This window comes from Haliotis rubra, unplaced genomic scaffold, assembly GCF_003918875.1.
Source record: "Haliotis rubra isolate DU_JTF1 unplaced genomic scaffold, ASM391887v1 Scf532, whole genome shotgun sequence".
Classification (NCBI taxonomy): domain Eukaryota; kingdom Metazoa; phylum Mollusca; class Gastropoda; order Lepetellida; family Haliotidae; genus Haliotis; species Haliotis rubra.
In genome coordinates this window covers 527,529-541,219 of record NW_025767227.1, presented here as the reverse complement: position 1 = coordinate 541,219, position 13,691 = coordinate 527,529, and positions in this window count along the sequence as shown.

Below are 13,691 nucleotides of genomic sequence, written 5' to 3'. Positions count from 1 at the left end.
TCCAGCCAAGCGTATCAAGTTACAGCGACAGAAAATCGCACCTTCACGCAAGAGAGTGCGACGTCTGTGGTTCAAGAGGATTTTATGGACGTATCATCAGATTCTTCCTTATATGAGGACGGTCGGCACCTATTACGTACGCATCAATCTTCCTCCTTCCATTCTTCGTTGCCTGTCCCATCTACACTACCAGGGGACCTTAGATCGACACTATCACCATCCAGATCATCGGTACATATCTCAGTTTGTTTAGAGCCTGGCCAACCGCGTTCAACCAGCCAACTGTCTCCCCACAGTTCACTGAACCGGACGGAGCTTGCTACAACAGCGTCGCCGGGGGATGACAGCATGAATCAACAATACAGGTTTCGTCACCTAATCGCCGATCCAGATCGCCACATCATTCTAGATCACCTCAACGATCTAGGTCACCTTCAAGATCCAGATCACCATCACAAGCCTGATCTAGATCACCTCAACGATCAAAATCACCGGATCGATCCAGATCACAGTCACGATCCAGAGCACAACTACGATCCACATCACCTGATCAATCCAGATCACCTATTCGATCCAGATCACCGAATGGATCCAGATCACAACTTCGAATCAGATCACCGGACCGATCCAGATCACCAAATGGATCCAGATCACAACTTCGAATCAGATCACCCGGACCGATCTAGGTCACCTAACCAATCCAGATCACAACATCGAAGTAGATCACCAGACCGATCCAAATCACCGAACCGATCCAGATCACAACATCAACGTAGATCACCTAACCAATACAGATCACCAAATCAAGCCAGATCGCAACTGCAAACCAGATCACCTGTTCGATCCAGATCACCTTATAGATCCAGATCACGATCACAGTTTCCAGTTAGTGCATCGAATCGATCCAAATCACTTTACAAATCCAGATCATCTTACCAACCCAGGTCACCTATACGATCCCATTGACCAATTGGGATCACAGTACAGATCCACATTTCATGGCCGATCCTATTCAGATGGTCGAACCAGAGCTCCAGTCAGAACCAGATCACCAACTAGAACTACAGCGACCCTGACTAGTTCTTCATGTCATACCGGATCACCTAGCCATACTAGGGAATCCAGATCACCGGCTTACCAACCTACTTCGGTACTTACCACGTTGAGATCTCGATACAGTTCCTCTGACCCACGTTCGAGTGATGATTGCTCTGATACCACTAATAGGCCTACAGTCTCTTACGATGTTCCGTCTACACGCTCTGAGAATCCTTCTACTCACTCTATGATCATCGCTGAGTCCTACAGCGACTCCGGATCTAAATATGATGATAAGGGCCATAACCTCAGCCTGGAACCAAATACAGCCGTCTACTCCTGCCCATCCGGCTTCGGTAGCTCCGGGCTCTTCATCTGGTTCACCTCCTGAGATTGATCCAGTCCAAATAGCCATGCCTGCATCTCCGCTCACTCTGAGTTATCTACCCCTGGGGGTAGCTTTGCAGCAGTTGAGACACCTCAGGTACTCCTTTGGATTGTTGAGAAGCTCCAACTTCCCTTGAGTACCCCAGCACACGACCTGGATCACTCTTATACTCTTAGGAACCAGGATTGGTCTACCATCACCCTACCACCTCGACCTTGTATTCTGAAAGTACCCAGTACCCTAAATGATGGTTTCAAGAGCCTGAAACGAATTAAGGACGGATTCTCTGCTCACAGATATAATCCTTCTACCTCTCATGTCCACGGCCTAACAAAAATCTCTACGGCTTCAACATTTGATGGGGCGGTGGGGTAGCCTAATGGTTAAAGCGTTGGCTCGTCACACCGAAGACCCGGGTTCGAATCCCCACATGGGCACAATGTATGAAGCCCATTTCTGGTGTCCCCCGCCGTGATGTTGCTGGAATATTGCTAAAAGCGGCGTAAAACCAAACTCAGTCAGTCAGTCAGTCAACATTTGATGAGGATATTGGAACCCTGGGTGGCAAACGAGCTGCTTCGCCCTACCTTATTGAGGACCGAGAGTTTGCTCACATGGATTCAACCATGAGAAAGACGTTGCCATCTATTAGTTGCGTGATTGCAGCAGTCGACGCTGTTAACACTGCTCTGGAGCATACTTACTCTGATCAAGACGCTTACATCCGAGGATGCATGACTTTAGCTCTGGGCCAGTTCCAAATTATCCTGGATCACTTGTCTCATTTTTTGGGCTACACTCTTGCTGTTCGCCGACGTGGACCCCTTAACATCTCTTCATGGGAGGAGGGATTTAAAACAGAACTGTTTCGCCAGCCTTGGTTTACTGACTCCCTCTTCAATGGTAGCATCCAAGAAGTATCTAATAAAGTTGATAAAGAAACCCACTTTCAAGTCTCGATTGAACTGTTAAAGATACAGAAGTCACAGCTCCAGGACTCGTTTAAACAGCGTCGATCTGGCCCCGGTGGTTCCTCCCGTCGCCCCCATTTTACGCACCATCCTAAAGAAGGTAGACTTTCTCATCAGCCTAGATCTTCAAGATGCTTATCTTCACGTTCCGATACATCCAGAACACCAGGAGTACATTCGCTTCGTGTTCAACGGGAATCACTACCAATGGAAAGTCCTACCATTTGGATAAAGATTCAGCAATGCATTCCTCCAGGACTGTCTCAGGCAAGAACCTTACGACAGTGGCAGGAGCTACTGGGCCTTCTGACTTCAGCTCAAGCCTTAACGTACAGAGGCCAGCTCCAACTTCGTCCGATACAGCGATTTCTACGCCCGTACCTTCAGGCCGACAAACCCCAAGGAACTAATTTGCCTTCCAGATCCGCTTCGTCCAGTCCTTCAATGGTGGCTCGATGAACGGAATGTTTGCACCGGAGTCTCTATGATGCCCTTTGCACTGACTCATCACCTATTCGTCGATGCATCCCTCATGGGTTGGGGAGCTAACTTCCTCGACCACCAAGTGGCCGGGCTGTGGTCATGCGACGAACGGGTACTTCATATGAACGAGGTGGAATTCAAGGCGGTAATTCAAGCCATCTCACATTGGGCAACAGAGCTTCAATCAACCAGTCTGTTGATCCAATCAGACAATTCGACAGTGGTTTGGTATATAAATCATCTAGGGTCGAGAGGATCGGCGAATCTGCTACAATTGGCGATCAGAATCTTCCATCTCATCGACTCACTCAACATCGTAGCCAGAGCCAGAGACATTCCCGTGGTAAAAAATGTGATCCCCCATGCCTTGTCCAGATCCAACCGACCGTCCCCGACAGAGTGGAAGTTACTGCCCCAGATCTTTCAGTCGATGATCTACCCGTTATCACGTCCTCAAATAGATCTGTTCGCCACAAGGTTCAACAACCAACTTCCAAAGTTCATATCACAAATCCCAGACTCCTTGGCGTGGGACCTCGCCGCGTTGGCAATATCATGGGAGGGTCTCAATGCCTACGCGTTCCCCCCTCCAGCTCTGCTACCAAAAGTAATACAGAAACTATTGGCCATCAGCAACATACTACTGCTTTTGGTCGCATCCTTCTGGCCAGCAAGAAGATGGTTCGTCAACCTAAGAAGCCTGGCTGAGCTTCCCAACCGGGACAACCTACTTCTTCATCCTCACTCGGACTGCGCCATGGGTCACCTCAGACCCTCAATCTACACGTATGGCGCATCTTCAGAGGTCTCTCATAGCTAAGGGCTACTCTCGGTGAGTAGCCACAGCTTTCACTTCAGCGCATCGTACTTCGACCCGTTCCTTGTACAACAACAAGTGGAAGAAGTTTGAAGACTATTGCAAGCTTAGAGGAATTGCATCTTCCACTTCCACCTCGGCTCAGGTCATTGCAGATTTTCTCCAGCATCTCCGCACTACTAAGAAACTCAAGGGTACTACGTTAGCTACCTACTTAGCCGCCATCAACTCGGTTTTGGCTACCACCACAGGCATGAAGATTTCCACTGTTCCCGAGTTGTAGAGTCTACTACGCTTCTATAGACTCTCTGGCCAGTCCAGAAAGTTGAGACCTCCGGCCTGGGATCTGTCCGTCATCCTTCGGCATATAATTTCTTCAGATTATGAAGACAAGGACTTCGAACAAGTGACATCCAAGACATTCTGCCTGGTAGCTTTGGCTACCACTGCTCACATTGGCCTTCTGGATGCGTGCCACGATCCTGCGAGCCTACACCTTTACACGGTTGCCTCCTCCAGCCGCTTCCAATCCTCATGAGACTCGTGCACTAGCCTCGACGATGGCCCTCCATAGCAACTGCTCCTTGACCGCTATCATGGAAGGTTGCTTCTGGCGTTTTGATTCAGTCTTCTCTTCACATTACCTGGGAGACCTGTCTTTCACGGATGCCTAGGTGCTACACCAGTTCGGACCTCTTGTACTAGCTCAGCAGCTTACATGGGACCAACAACGCAGATGAGGGACGGTTCCGCATTCGCGTTACTACTTCCTTGTATATACTGAATAAAAGTTGAACTGGATCTCAACCTTTTGTACTCATTATATGGGTTTAAGAACTACTTCACTTGGCCTCCATACCAAGGCATCGAATACGGCCACCTAGCGTGGCCCTACGGACCTGAGACACAATCAGTATGACGAAAGCAGAGGTGTTCGACATTCACGCTTACTGACCTCTACTCCACGGAGCAGTTACGTCAGTGAAGTGTGACACTCCCGAATTCCAGTGGATTTCGTTGCGTTCTGCCTCCAAATTTGCCGGGCACATCCTTTGACTAAGCTTAGGCAAAGGAGTGAGGGTCATTTGATGCTGCCCAGAACTGAACGTTAAACCTTGGAGATGCCGAGTTGTGTTTCTCTTTCACCCGCCTCGGTCGGTGTCGGGGGGGTTCTTGAAGCAGGGGCTGTCCCTATTCTAGTCGCAAAACTTTAATTACGGGGGTATCTTGTGGCGAGGCGAGGCGAAGCGAACTTGCCGAGTTGCATCCCTTGTCTTGTACAAGGTTGCGGCCGAACACCGGCCCGCCGTCCAAGTCGTGAGATAGGATAAGTTTAAAAATTTGGAAATTTTAATATAAATTGTATATTTATATACTTATCCTATGTCACGTGATGGATGCCCGCCCGGCCTCCCCACTACTCAGATTACAATGTTGGCTCCAAGATGAGAATGATCATTCAAGGTAGTCACGTGGGCAATTAGTGGAGCATGCTGCAAGCTTTATTAGGAACTAGGAAGCTAATTAAGGAGAACAGCATGGAGTGCACGGGCGAATGGACAAGGAAACCTACGGAAAAAAGTTTACAGTCGTTCCACTAAAAGTCGAAGCAAGAGAGAGAGGTCCTAGTCGTGAGATAGGATAAGAAAATAAATATACAATTTATATTAAAATTTCCAATTCAATCTATTCATGACTCACGCGTTTGCTTAACCAGTGAAGCCATACATTTAGCGTATATATTACATTATAGGTAAGAGTAGATGTATTGTACAATTTAGTTTTGAAGGTGGTTAAATCACAGGTTATGTGTCATAAATGTAACTGTTATTAAATATATTTATATGAATAGTGGTAAAGTATGAATGCATATTCATGTAGGTTATATCCCTGGACAAGTAATGAATTCAACTGTATTCAACACAAACTCTGGATTCTAATCACGATTCCCATATGAGGAGTTTGTGTTTCCAATATCTCCAGTGCCTTAATAGATCAAGTACGGTTCTATGACGACTAAGCCAAACTTACAATCGAGGGTGTCATCTCAAATATATTTGTAGAATATTAGCAGTGAATTTCTTTTCACTACAAAAACAGGAATTTGCAAACGGACATTTACGGTAATTGGATAGGATTCAATCTAGAAATATGTGATACAATGAAAACAGTTTGAGTTCACTCTCTATATTCGCATGCTGCTCCAAGACATTACCGGTAGATGTCGGATAGTTTATACTTCGACTGTTCTGCAGGTTGATAAGTCCATTATCGTATGGGAAACACAAGTCTCGGCATAATAGCGTTGTATTTGAATTTTGAGATCGCCTTTCCTGAGTTATTCACCCATGTCAACTCTGACTGCTCTCATCTAGTCATTCTATCTGCAACATAAGGTATGGCTATTTCGTATTCATTGACATGCTCTTTAACGATTTCCGTCCAGGGGGTCGCAGTTTCACGACTCTTTTCACGTATATGGAAACTGGCGTTTGCGAGCGTCTGAGTTTGCGAGGTGTTTTCAGGATATGAATCAAGCTGGATGTGGGTTGAAACCGCATCTTCTCCCAACTGCTAGATTCTGAAACTGAGATATCTTGAACATAGATATAAATTCCTGATCGTTTTGCTCCTCCCCATCATCACCAACACCAGCATCCTCTGGAGCCGTGACAGATTCAGTGTCACTTTCAACTTAGGGCATGTCTATACGAGTAAGAATGTCTTTCATTTTCGACTTCAGAAAGTTTGATTTTATGTTTGATGGTGGATTGGTCTGTGGAAGGATTCATATCTCCCACACTGTCTTGAAATAAAGATGCCTGTTTAAGGGTTGCAAAGAAAACACACCTATGTCATACTCAGGTCATTTGTTCATAACAGCACAAAATGGTAGGTTTAGTTGACAGCTACCCTCTGATCCAACTTATTCTTCACATGAATATTACTGTTAGAAATAGAACTCTTGAAAGTATCTCGAATTATTATAAAATGGCCTTAGTCAGACTTAGGTTGTTTTGGCAGGAGCTTATTTGACTTTGGTCTTTTTGCTTGGTAATGATTACATAACTCTTCATAAGGAGGCATGAAAGTGAGTTTGCCTACGGTCTACTCCCAGTTGTGAGAACTCCCAGTTGTGAGAACTCCCAGTTGTGAGACTGTTGTGAGACTCCCAGTTGTAACACAGTGGAGTAGGTAATTAGCAAAGAAAACACACCTTACTCCCCTATCTGATAGAATGGATTAACCCCAGCTAATTAGGGATTAGCTATTTAACTGAATCTTGTGGAGGTAACTTAATGAAACTCTAAAAGATAAAGTAATTAACCTACTCAGGTAAATGGCTTTAAAAAAATAAACACTTTGTGTAGGTAACTGCGTGATCATTTGAAAGAGAAAGTAATTCACCTACTCAGATTTACGTGTTTGAAAAATCTAGCAATAACTGTTGTAACTATAATTAATCCAAATGTATTCATTAACCTTTGACTGCTCTTTCCGATCACCATTATGGCAGGCCTTCAACAAGTAGAATATATCACCAGTTCACGAGGCAGTGCTCTTGTGCTCTTTCAGGGTTACCTGTATCAGGGTAACTATATAACGGGGAGAGTATCCCTGCCTGTATTACAAGAACAAGCAGTGCCAGACTTGTACCTATTGGAGATGTACAAAAACAACGTGCAACGGCAAATGCACTAAAGTCGGCGACTTTGTTTGGAATGTGACCGATCATGACCAGCCTCTAGACGATGTCCACCGCCTCTGAAAATAGAGAAGGCAGAGAAGACCAAGCTGTGCCAACTCGACCTGGGAGGCGCCCCTCGATCGAAGAAACGCGTGTATAGGGAAATAGACAATCGCCAACATAGACTCAAAGATCAACTCGCCGATGGAACGAAAATATCACAAGCAGTATTTTGATGCAGTCGGCAAACTGCTGGAAATATGAAAAGTGTCAAGATCTCCAAATATGGACCCATGTACAAAAGTGTTTTATAATGACACGCAAACATCATAATAGTTCATCAAATGTGTTAATCATCAAAATGTGTAAATCATAAATCATAATGAAATATTTAATGAACTATTTCTTCTGTGTAAATAAAATGATAATCTTTTTCAGTATTTCAGTATCTATCTTGTTCTTTATTGAAAACAATAAATGCTTTTCAACGAACAATGTCTTCTGTGTTAATTAACTCATTAATGAACTATCCTGCGGGTACTCTTCAGCAACAGGGCTGTTCCCACTTTCATCGTAGGGATGGGGAAGCACCACCTGTGTGCACTGAACCATAAATTAATGTGTCTCACAACTGGGAGTTCTCACAAATGGGAGGACACCTTGCCTACACGGTTTTGGATGAGGAATGCTCGATTTATCCATATTCTGGTGTATTTGAGGTGAATTGTTATATGTAGATGACAAAAAGCAATCCCATTTCAACAAAACCCAACTACTTTTGATGTAAGAATAACATTCAAATGATAAAACTTTATAAACAGATCTCTGTGACTTTGTATGTAACTTCTTTTCATCATGATTTATGTGTATGGCTTTACCTTGATATAAGAGAACCCTAACCGGGGAATACTTCAGTGGGCAATATTTCAACTTGATATGATATGATGATTCAATATGATATTATATTTACTGAAGTTAAACAGTGAAAATGGATGTTCATGACTTAGGTCATTTTGCAAGAAACATTTATTTATCAATGTTAACAATTTACACTGTAGGTTTGATAGACAACATAGTAAGAACCACCAAAGCTTTATATATACATATGAAAACCGGTGTGACAACATTTCTTTTATTATTTCAGCTCCCAAATGCCTGTAAAGGTTTTGGTTCAGATTTCTAGTACCTCTACCCTTTTGAGGTTGTTAGGGATGTGGCCTGTGTCTGCAAACACTGGAAACTGATACTGAAAGCAAATCCCGATGGTCGAGACAAATCTGGTTGGATCTGCAGTTATGTGGTTGTCGCAAAAAGTTGAACCATCACATTGACCTGACTGAATAACTACCCCTGTGTCTGAAAGTTGAAATACTTCTTTTAAACACTGTACATCTAGCATCATTGCACAGTGTCAGTTTGCTGAACAGTTTGAGGAAGTTAACTATCTCTGGATGAATCAAAGAAGAGGATCAACTCAAGATTGTAAAGTCCATGCCAAAGCTACGGTGTTTGGAAATGTCCAGTTCTGTACCAGTTTCTCCATCAACAGCATGTCAAATATTGGTTCACAATCCATATTTGGCTTTTTTGTTGTCAACCCAAATAGTGAAATTAATCGATGGTCATAATTGGTTATCGGTTATGTTGGAGAAGTTTGCTTTGGACATAGTATACTACAGTCGTTATCCCCCTTGACACACCGCAGGTGGTGTTACTCCATCGTAACCAACACGATCCACTCTAAGGATTCACAACCTTCGGATTCTGTTGAAGTGCTGAATGCTGAAAACAAACATGAAAATGAAACATTTCTGAAGAAACGAAAAACTTTTAATCCAGAGGAATGGAAAGAAATAAAAGAAAGAAAAGCAGAGTTTGTGGTATGGAATAGATCAACTACGGAGGAAAGGTTGTGAAAGGAAAAATGTTAATCCCTGTGAAATGTAGAAAGACATGTTTTGAAAATATGAAAGATGATGCTCAATCAATTTTTGAAACTTTTTAAGCCATTGACAACAAAAGGGATCAAGACCTTTACCCTAAAAAACAACACAGAAGTAGAAGTACTTCACAAGATAAGCAATTCAGAAACCGATCTCACCCTTTCAAATACCATGTAAAACTGGCAAATGGTAAAAGATTTGAGGTTTGCTGTGGTTCTGTAATCTCCATGTACATTCAATAGATTGATCTCAAATACGACACTTACTGGACACTGAGAATCCACTGTCACCTGATCCAGATAAGCGTGGACAACACAATCCCAAAAACAAAACACCAAAGAAGTGAATAAAACAATTCGTAAGCACATTGCAGCTTTGCTCTTCTTAAATGTCATTAATCGCCTAAGGACAATCCTAAAAACGATATCTGCCAATCAGCTTGAACATTAGGAGAATGTTGAGACTATACGTCAAAGAAAATGAACCAGAAGAATGAAAGCACATGCAAAACGGCGAGCAGTACAAAAAGGGCAAGTTAAAGACAATACAGGAATGTTTTCAGTCAGTCTTCTCTTTCATTTGGATACCCAAGAACTGATACATATGGAAACTGTGAAGCAAAACGGAAAGGGAAGAAAATGAACAAGAAAAGTCAAAACTTGGGGAGGAAAAAGCTGCCTATATAACACTGGCTGACCAGTCGTACGGCGAAATGAAAACTGATGGTCTAAAGGCTAAACTCTCATGGAAGAATCTTCAAAGAGTCCCAACCAGTGATACCGAACTGCTGCTCAAAATCAGCAGTAGATGTGTATTCATTTGACTGCCAACAAAACATAATGATTCCCAACTTGAGTCATACAGGAATGTACTATAGTAGACAACTGAACATGTTCAACTTTGGCATCCATGACAATGTGGATGGTGATCGTATCATGTGCATTAATCCAGAAACAGTTGCAAAACATGCTGGATCAGAAGTGGCATCCTGCTTGAGAAAAGTCTTAAATGACCGAAGAACTGGTGCTAAACATATCATATTCTTCTTCAGTTGTGTTGTGTGGGTTTTTTGCAAGACTTGATTCACAATGACTACTTTAAAAGTGTTGACCATAAGATCCTCTTGCAAAAGCTATTAAATGTCCTGCATTCATTTTGTATAAACTGGGGACTTCAATTAAATTTGGTCAATACAAATATAGTCGTATTCCGAAACAGGGGAATCGTTGCCAGAAATGAACAGGTAATGCAAAATTGAAACTTGTATCGTATTATAAATATTTAAGCATCATGTTCTCATCCAGGCTGATTTGGTAAACAGCGTGTAGTACTCTTGCATTGAAGGCTTCTAACGCCTTTTCCCTGTATACAGACTGTTTTATAACAACAAGTTCTTGTACCTTTCAACAGCATGCAATATTTCTGATGGTAAACTTGCACTTATTCTGTTGTATGCTTCGGAAATACGGGGGCCATAAATAGTATGACTGTATTGAAAAGGTGCAAGCATCCTGTTTCAAACGTTTCCTGTGTGTTGGGAAATTCCCATTGAATAAGGCAATATAAGGCGAAATTGGTCGTACCAATATGTTTGTTTTAAGTAGACACAGAGCTGTTAAATATTGGATTAAATTGGTCAGAAAACCTATCTGGGTGTAAACAGATATCCACATCAATGTTATGAAATGACAAAGGTAAAATGAAGTGGGTTTCAGGTATCCGTCTTTTACTGTTTGCCTGTGGGCATTCACAAGAATTTATATACCAAAATGTTGGAGATGAAAATATGTTCCTGTATGTGTTTAAGCAAAGATTAGTGGATATTTAAGCCCAAAATTGGCAAGTTAATGTACAAGCTTCACATTGTTTGAGTAATTATAGTCTTCTAAAATTAACACTTTACCCTGAAGCATATATAACATACTTATTATGATATGACGTAATGGAGATATTTTGGTAAATTCCGAGTTTCTCTACATATTTTGAATGTGGATGCAACCAGAAGACACAAGACAGCACACTTTATGTAACCATTGTAACAGCGGACAAGTTCAGGATGAATTGCATATTGTACTACAATGTCAAGAATATAATGATTTGAGAACATAAAATTTCTTGATGGCAAATATGTATGTAATTCCTAAATGATTAATTTGTTAACTTCATCAATAATGTGACAAAAACAATAATGTAACAATTGTAACACGGGCCAGTTGGACAATATTACTGAATAAAACCTGTCTGTCTGTCTTGAGAGGACACGCCCGCATTGCAAACGATCGTGAGTTTGATTTGACTTAACAACGAGCTAAATCTGAAAGCATTATCATTCCAAGTGACTTGACCAATGTTATCGAATCAGCCAGACAATTTCCTTGCTCATTTGTCACAACCGACATGAAGCAAAATGATTTTATGGATTTTCGCTACCTCACGAGGGAGATGACATGGAAGATGAGAATGATGCTGAACAGTATTGTGACGATAGTGACTAGTTGTTCACGTCATTCGAAACAAATCAAGATGAAGTTAGTTTGTGTAGTCTATATGATGTACAATAGGAAATCTGATTAAATAGCTGATGTCAATTAAGGTGACTGAAAGTGCTTTTGATGATATTGTCTTCATACATTTCTAAAGGAAGTGACTTGATGCTGTGTTAAGGTTATAGTAAGAAGTGCTCAAGTACAACTAATCTTTCTTTTGTTGTGGTTTGATGTTCTCTTTTAAAATGATTAGCTTAATGTTCATGTTCGCCAGTTCATAGTTGATATCTCTACTATCAAAGAAAGAAAACAATTATGGTTGTTAAGGGTTGAACTAATCTGTCGTTTTGACCTTCAAAAGTGTTCAAAGTCTTACATTCAGTAATAAAAATCTTTACTAAATTTCTTAGTATACCAGTGGCCTAGTTGTAGTCTTTAAGTTTCACTTACAAAACTGTTCTAATGTTAAGAAGCTAATATGTGTTCGTAGATTGAATGGATTTCTCTTTTCTTTTGAATGCTATCAATTACAACTTTCACTTTGTATTAAATTTGTTGTGAATATACCAGTTAACTTTACTTTCAACTAATGGAACTTTATATTAACCTCAAATGAACATTTTGCAGACCAAGGTAACATGTGTTCAATTACACCTTTGTACTATTTTTTTGTTAATAGACGTTTCGATTTACCTTAAATGGAAGTGTTGTTTACTTCAAATGACATTTTTATCTACATAATATGGACATATTTTCTTTCCGTCAATTGTTTCACTTGAAGTTCATGTTGCAGTAATTTTGAATAAATGTGAACAAAGCTGTTCTTAAGAGTTTTGTTTTTTGTGTGAGTTGAGCATTATGATTCAACCACAATAAATGCCTTTAGAACTTCATGAAATTTGAGGTGGTAAAAGTAGTAAACCCTCTTTTTGGCAATGAATGTTATAATCACTAGATATATTTCAAGCCAAATTTTGACAAAACAGGTGGCATTTTTGAAGTATTATAGATCAAACGTAACCTTGGCTCTTTTGGCACGAAATTTCGCTGACTAAGGTCATTTTTCTTTGTAGTTTTGATGTCTGCTTCTGGGGATTCTGCTTTGTACCGCACATACAAAATAATCTTTTTCTTCATTTTCGGTTACATTTTTGGGAAACTCTGATGGTCTTGTACGTAATTGATTTTGCTTTAAGGTTGGCTAAGGTTTAATAATGGATTGTGTAGAAAAACTGCAATAGATTTCAAAACCCGATTTTTTCGTTCTCCTGAAAAGTTTGAAATTGTGACTAAGGTTGTTTTGCTTTGCAACACTTCGTATGTGATTAGAGGGTCTGAAGCTTTCTTTTATACCCTTTACTCTGTTGACGCTTCAACACCTCTGGCAAGGTTTTCTCGACTTTGACTTGCTCTTTCTAAACTCATCGGAGATTTCTCAAGGCCCAACTATATCCTCTAGAGCTCTCTTCGTGTTGAAAGAGGGCGTCTTATCCGTCAGGTGGCAAGAATGAAATTGTCCTTCCCCTCACCCTACCGTGGAATTTTATTCTTGCACTTTCCTGTGACATGTACAGGAGGGACTCTGGAAAGGCACTTTCTTCTTCACGGCACACTGTCGGTATGTGCTACAAAACGGTGATACATGTATTTGAATCTAGTCTTACAGTAAACACAGGTAAATAAACCCTGGGCATCTTCACCATTGGCATCCATGGGTAGTAGGCCACGGCATGTGTCACAGAGGTAAGACATCTTGTCCTGAACTGTGGAGAAGCTCTCAATATCTGACGTATAAAATGAGGTATCTCTGCTGCAAGATACTTACTCTCAATTACAGAAAAGCTGATTCATACCTATGGGTAAGAGGATGTGATTTC